The sequence below is a fragment of the Salvia hispanica genome, chromosome 4 (genome assembly GCF_023119035.1).
Source record: "Salvia hispanica cultivar TCC Black 2014 chromosome 4, UniMelb_Shisp_WGS_1.0, whole genome shotgun sequence".
Classification (NCBI taxonomy): Eukaryota; Viridiplantae; Streptophyta; class Magnoliopsida; order Lamiales; family Lamiaceae; genus Salvia; species Salvia hispanica.
Genome location: NC_062968.1, coordinates 33,735,215 through 33,743,016, shown reverse-complemented (window position 1 = coordinate 33,743,016; position 7,802 = coordinate 33,735,215).

Below are 7,802 nucleotides of genomic sequence, written 5' to 3'. Positions count from 1 at the left end.
TCAAGTTTTCTTCTTCAGCCAATTGATAACCAGCATACCTTTCAAATCCACCAAGTTTATTGAATGATTCAGTTTGCCGCTTCGGTGAAGAGATTCCACCCCACCCGATTTCGCAATCTGTCTATGGTTTGAAGAGACATTATAGTCATGATTTGGTCTCTCAAGTCCTGAATTTTCAACTGTTGATGAAGAACTGGAAAAGGAAACGCATGAGGCTCTGGGGTATCAACTTGAGCAGCGCCAGTTGAACCTCTTTGCGCAGAAACAGGGGGCTCCAACCGACTCTAGCTCTTTCATGAAAGCAGTTCCAAAGAGAGCTTCCAGAGCGAGTGTCTTCCCCAAATTACCATTTTCTTCCTCTTTCGGTTTATTCACCACTGTGGTCCTATCATGTTCCTGAGAAAGTACTTGGTTATCGGCCAAATTGATATTAACGGGGGTTACCACCGTATTAGTCTGGTCTGAACTCTTTTGCAACATTGAGAGCAGGTGCAGAGATGCATGATTATCAGCATATCCACTTGATTGTGCAATAAGTCCTTCAGTGGCAGTCCAGCTTTTCTCATGTGGCTGCATGTTGGTAGGCTCTGCACCATACTCTGACAAGATAGACTGTTCAAGGTCTTCACATGTAAGAACAGCTGGAACAGCATCCTCTTTGTTGTTACTACAAGCTTGATCAGATATCCCATTAGCTGCGGCTGAAATGTCAAGCCTCACCATATTAGATTTTTTTTGTACTAAAAAGGAGAAATCATGTTAGTTGCTCCTAAGACCTAAAGCATAAAGTTATACTTGTCTTTGTCACTGCCGACTATTAATGACAGCAAATTGTTTTGCCCTGCAGATGGGACATCAGCAGCAAGCTTTGCTTCTGTAAAATGTGCTTGAAATTTAGAGCCAAAATAAAATAAATAATTTAAAAAAAAACAAAATGAGAACTTTTGCTACCATTCAATGTAAGCACATATTGTTACCTTCCTCAGAAAACCATTGAGCAAACTTTGACGAGTGGGCGCACTTTGGGCTCCATGTATCATCAGGTTTATTATTGTGAAGCTATATAGGAACAAAACTGATGAGATGGCAGCGATCAATACAATTCATAATTCATCAGAAGGAAAATGATGTGGAAAGGCTAGACTAAATGGAAGCACAAGAAGAACAGCAGGAGGCATATGTGATTTGGATACTTGAACATAGTCAGTAATACCCATGGCCCCTAAATATGTTGATGTGATTACTACAGATAGACAGGATACCATATTAACAAAGTGTCTCTTAGAAAGAGTCATTTTGGATTTCAGAACTCATCCTGAATTAAAAAAATCTAGTCATTATATTTAAAAAAATAATAATAATAATCTGGTGCAAGATTCCAGGCCCACATTGAGCAGTGAAATTGACAAATCTGGTAAATACTACACATATGATTGGACTACTGACAGCCATCTTTATCAGTTAAAATGAACTAAATTAACAAGTTATAAGAAGATAATTTCAATTCAAGTCTATAAGAAGATAATTTCAAGTCTAAATGAGACGAGTGTAACTGTGGGAAGACTGATTAAGTAACTGCCACATTGGCAAGGAAGAAGCACACTCACATAGAGCAAGGGCTGGGAGCAGCACAAGTTGAAAATGAATGTATTTAAACTTAAACTACCTCAACTGAATTGGGGTGGCCATCAAAGATAGTGTGCTACCAAAAATCTTTTCTAATATTGATTCTGGATGATTTCTGCTAGAACCACCAACAGTTTTATCCTCCAATCTAAAATCGGGACCATCCAGTGTTCCATGAGTCTGTAAGGGACTGGAAATGTGGAATAATTGATCTTCTATGATAGTTTGCTTAGGCCCATCTAATCTAACATGTATATTAACATGTTCCCCCTTAGTCGTCAGGAGTGTGTGTTGTGTCTTCTCTGTGGGCTGCCCGCCAAGTAGACTGATTCCTTCAGAGAGTAGACTGGAACCAAAAACACCTTCAATGAGAATGAGTGGATACCTCTTCTCCTTCTCTCCTGCTCTGCTCGATCTTCATTAGTAGACTCGATTGAGCCAAAAGTCTCATCATTGAAGGCGTCGGTATCCTTTCTGAATGAGGTACTGCCTGAATATAGTTGAATAATGAATTTTTTCAGTGATTTCATGCATTTCATATTGCCGCACGTGGACTGAGTACTATATTTTTTTTCAAATAAAAACGATACTGAGCTAACAGAACTTCATTATGATCTACGTTGTTCAGTTAACCTTGTAAGGACGTGGAGGATGACATGGTTCATTGCTTCTGCTTAGTTGATTTCGCTCATTTGGTCGCACCTTAGCAACAGAGATCCCAGTAGCACATCCAGATGGTCTTGGAAATGAACCACTCCCAAGAAGTCCATCACGCTCAGGGGTCTGCCATGAACGTCGAGATTGATTTCCGAAACGCCTTCCAGAATCTACAGAAAAGGTTGAATATCAAATCAAATCAAATCAAATGGTAGTCGGGGGTGGGGTGCTAGGGACAAGCAGAAGCATAATTGAGACAAAAGTTAATAAAGATACAAAAGCAGTACAAACATCAGGGATTCCAGAAGATTTAGTTCCCAAAATAATATATCTTACTTAACATAACACAGTTGTCCCAAGTGCGTGACAATATCAAGATAATAGTATTATTTTCTCTGTAGGCCAATTTGTTAGAGGGAAAGGCTCTGATGGAAAGAACAATCAACACACGAGTCAACAGAAGAAATAAACCTGGGCTTTATTGAGTAATAATGAACTGGAAAGGAAAATGAATATGAAAGAACTATCCTCACCAAGGAGGCCTGCGACTAGTCGCCCAAAATATGGATTCCCAAAGATGATTCTCTCTATAAATAGGCAATTACAATGCTAAATTAAAGGAAATGGGCTGGTATCACGACACGGCCTTTGTAAAACAGAAGGCCGTGGATGAGTTCAGGTCGATCCCCCTCAAGATGAGCCTTGATTTTTGCCAAGAAGGGATCGGCTGAGATAGTGGCTTGCATATCAGACCAGGTTGGTCGTGATAGGGAAGAGAGCTCGAGAGTCTCCTCATCTCTGCGATTAAGCCTCCCGTCTTTATACAAAATGGAGAATTCATAGCCAAGTAGTTTGGCTGCCCAATTCTGCTGAGCCGGCGTGGAAAGAGGTTGTGCAGGAGTTGCGGCAGTTGATACGGGGGGAGTCTGGAAGGTATATCACCCAACTGAAAGAGAGGATATTGAGGAAGAAGTTCAGCAAACTGAAAGTGAGGAGATAGGGGAGTGAAGTGGTTACAACAGCCGCAAATCTGGGCAGTCAAGAGTCTTTATTCATTACTCAAATTGTTATTTCTGTTCCTTTAATTTAACATTGTAATTGCCTATATTTATAGTAGAGAGAATCATCTTTGGAAATCCATATTCGGCGGATACCCCACCGCCATCTTCAGAGAACCGCCAGGGGACTTCTCACAACAGCCCCCGACCCCACGCGTTCGTAACTCCGCCCCATGATTCTGTGACGGATCTGGTCGGACCACTATTAGCACCGGTGATTATAGGAGTGTCGACCCAAGTTGCATGTATTCTCAACCAAGAAATGAACAGAGTGGTTAATATTGATTTTTGGGCTGAGGAGTGGTTAAAACTCCTATTGATTGTTGGGTTAGAAAATCTATAAGTAAAAAATCTAATTGATTGCCTCCAGTCACTCACCGTTAATACTGCTATTTCATTTCATTCGACTGCCAATAATTTTCTAAGCCATATAGTATTAATTTTTTTCCTCCTTAATTTTCCCACAAATTTACATAAATTCCTAATTTATTTAAGTTTATTAGTTAAAAAAATTAGTCAATACAGTCATTTTTAAATAATTTTCTCTTTATTACAAGAGTTACGACTTTCTTTACAAATAAAAATTCTAGATTTCTACCCTATTATATATTATTTTGATTAAATAGAAAGTTATAGTTGGAGACTAAGATTAAGATTTTTGAGGCGGCATAGGCTTTGCACAAAAAAAATTTATTGATATTCTTTTAATCATATTTTATTATTTTTTTACTTTTATTTTGTTTATTTTACATAATTGTTATGAATAAAATAATTATATACTCATGTTTTTTAATATAGATTTTAATTACCATCCATTTTAAATTAAGGGATAAATTTATTTTATAAAATATCTTGAGCTTGTATCTGTTATGAGTTTTATCTGTTCTTATGAGTTTTATCTGTTCTTCTGATGCTAATGTTGAACACAATCACTGACTGAAAGATATGTGTGCAATTATTTACAATGATAAAATTTTGGTTGGCTTTAAAATATGAATATTCATAAAAGTTATGAACATGTAAAAGTCAACTATCATGATAAAACAAAGATAATTTTATTTGTAATGTATTTTTATAATATATGCAATATTATTATACTCCATCCGTCCATAAAAAATAGAACACGGATTTAAATGTAGAATTGGTAATGTAAGGGAGAAGGGAAAAAAGTAAGATAGAAGGAGAAAAAGTAAGTGAGAAGTAGTGTTAGCGGAATGATGTGTAGGGTTATTATTTGTTGAAAACTTTCCATAAATGAATGTGCTCTATTTTTTGTGGACGGTCAAAAATGGCAATTGTGCTCTATTTTTTGTGGACGGTGGGAGTATTAATTATCTCGTCCGACCCCATGACTTTTAAATCTTGGATCCGCCATTGGTCGCAGGCCTCCTTGGTGAGGATAGTTCTTTCATATTCATTTTCCTTTCCAGTTTATTACTTCCGTTAACTCGTGTGTTGATTATTCTTTCCATCAGAGCCTTTCCCTCTAACAAGAAGGAGTTCAAAATAAAGGTAAAAAGGGTCCAAGAAACCAGAAGGTTTGGGGGGGGGGAGGAGAATATAAAATTCACCCTCTGTCAAAAGTCCAGCCAAACAGAATGAATAGACCTGTCAAATCGGGTACCTACGGATACCCGATTCGAAAATTTCGAGTACCGATCCCGAATTTCTAAAAATATAGTATCTGATACCCGATTCGAATTTCATTTCGGGTACACAATTATCCGACTCGAGTATCCAGTCCCGATTTCAATTTTAATTTTGACTTTTTTCAAAAAAATATATTAACTGACGGAGGTAGAGGGCAGCGACGGTGGATGGCGGTGGCTGGGCAATATGGGCTGCGTCACAGGCGAGAAAGCAAGAGAAGGGAGAGATGTTGCCGACGCTGGGAGAGGAGACAACAACGGCGGCATTGGCAGTGGCGGAGGGAGAGCAGGAGAGGAAAGGAGTCGTGTTTAATTATATAAGTAAATTATTAGTTCTAGGAACAGTAGCCTAATGTTTAATATTTAATTATTTAAAGTATGATTAGTAATAGGAACAGTCAGTTCGTGTTTAAAAATTAATTACTTAAATTGTTAAAAATTAAATAAATACATTATATATTAATTTTTAAAAATCGGATAATTCAGGTATATACCCGATCGGGTATCGGGTTACCCGATACCCCCGATACCCGAAAAACCAAAATCCTCAATACCCGATCCCGATCTGAAACCCGATTTTTCGGGTTTGGATATTGGGTATCCAATACCCGGTATCCATTTTGACAGGCCTAATGCATTACTAGTTAATGTAAATTTAGAATTTCATACCAGTGTTTACTCCTTATTTAGCTTTTTGAATCATTTAAGGCAGAAGACTTGACTCGTCATTAATCTTAGACATTATTGCCATTGTAAGGTTAGAACAGCAGATCAATAAAACACAAAGCTATAGAGAAGTTACTACTCTGACTAAAAGGAGAAAAACTTAATCAGCTAACAAATATCCTCTTAAACTCGATACATTTCAAGTATCAAATATCCACTACCCATAAACATTGAGATTGGGGTCACATGAATGTTAAAAACACATTATCTCAATATCTTGACTCGATTGAATTTAGTTTATGTTTTACTTTTTTCACATTTCTGCCCGCGCTTGCCAGTATATAATCCATTCACATCACATTGCATGCTTCGCTCAAACACATACTATCATATACCCTTCCTTCCCGCTTTAGGAGTCCCGGTTGGGATAAACTAATAAAAAATGCCTACAAAGCAAGTAAAAAAGTGTTAAAGTGAGTCTCAACATCCACTACAACATTTATTTATTACACACTCAATTAAAAGTGAGTCTCAACATTCACTACAACATTTATTTATTACACACTTAATCACTTTCTTAAAACAAGTGCCCGACTCAACTGGGACTCCTAAAGCGGGACGGAGGGAGTAGTATTCATTCACACCACAAACATGTGCCTCGCTCCAACGATGATCATTTCAGCCGGTTGCACCTTACCTGTTGCTACCCCTCACACCCCATTCACAAAAGGCCATCCGGTCCAAGCGAAACGACCTCGACATCCCTCAGCTCCGCGGCCTTCGATGGTCCGATCAACAGTCCCACCCTTCCACCGCAACTGGAGTTGATAATTATTGTTTGAAGCATTGATGATTTTTGTTTGGAGTCTATTAGTTGTGGTTGTTTCCATTTTTCAAGTAGCGATCACTAGTTAAATAAGTTATCAGGATTATCGATTACAACTGAAGGGTCGAATGTGGGTAGACTGGGCACCTGTATTAACTATCGAGTATATATGCAGGAGTTATCAATTTGTGTGCGGGTGTAAGATTCTCTCCAAAATTAAGTTTGGCCACCCGATTCCTCAAGTGTGGCCGTAGGGATGTCGAAACGGGTAGCAGGTAATGGGTAATTCACATACCAACCCGCTACCCGACAACAACAGGAAACAAGGTGGGATCGGGTAGTGTGTTTTAAATTTTTGCAGGTATGGATATACCTGCTACCCGCGCGGGTATATATACCCAATAAACTTGATAATACTCGGTATTTTTAGGATTAGAGTTTTCAAATATTTTATTTAGTTAATTAGTTTCAAATATTGAAATATATATTGCCCGATACTTATTTCCAATTGTGTCTCCTCTGACATCTCTGATAATTAAAGTGAATTATTTTTGGTTTCATATTAAATTTTTGAATGGTGATTTGATTTTAGATATGTTTGATTTGTTTGTGGAGATCAAATACGCAAAGGTGTTGCATTAATTGCCGTCTAGATTACTGAGTTGTTGCTATAGAATTGTACTTGTATTTGTTTTACTAAAATTGCCATGAGAAATTTTGTAATCAGATTAACTTCTCCTTCTTCGATTATGTAGCAGAAACACATTATAGAGTACAAACATGTGTATGAAATCCTAAAATTCATTCTGGAATGACAAACATATACTCCCTTCGCCCTAAGGAAGATGACCCCTTCTTGGAATGATATGAGATTTTATGCATGCAAATTTTAAAATGTTTTAAATGGAAGAGAGAAAGTTGTTCGATATTAAAAGTAGGGGAGATGAATAAAGTAATAGAGATAAAAGGTTGTTGGTGTTTAAAAATAGGAGATAGATATGCAAAAAGTACGAGAGAGAAAAAGTTGTTGGGTGTTTAAAAGTACGATAAGTGAATAAAGTAAGAAAGGGAAATGATAATTAAATATTTTAAATATTTCCAAAATAAGAAAAGAATCATCTTGGTTTTGACACTCTAAGTACGTTAATTTTTCACGTTTGGCTCCAACGTGTTACGTGAAATTTTAGGTGCCGAATTAATTTGTAATTTGATGCTCTAACTCAACCATTCGTTGGCTAAGTAAAATTTGAACTTCATTCACATGTTTGATAGGATTGTCGCATGAGAAAGTAATCTGATACCAAATTTTTAAATTTCTTT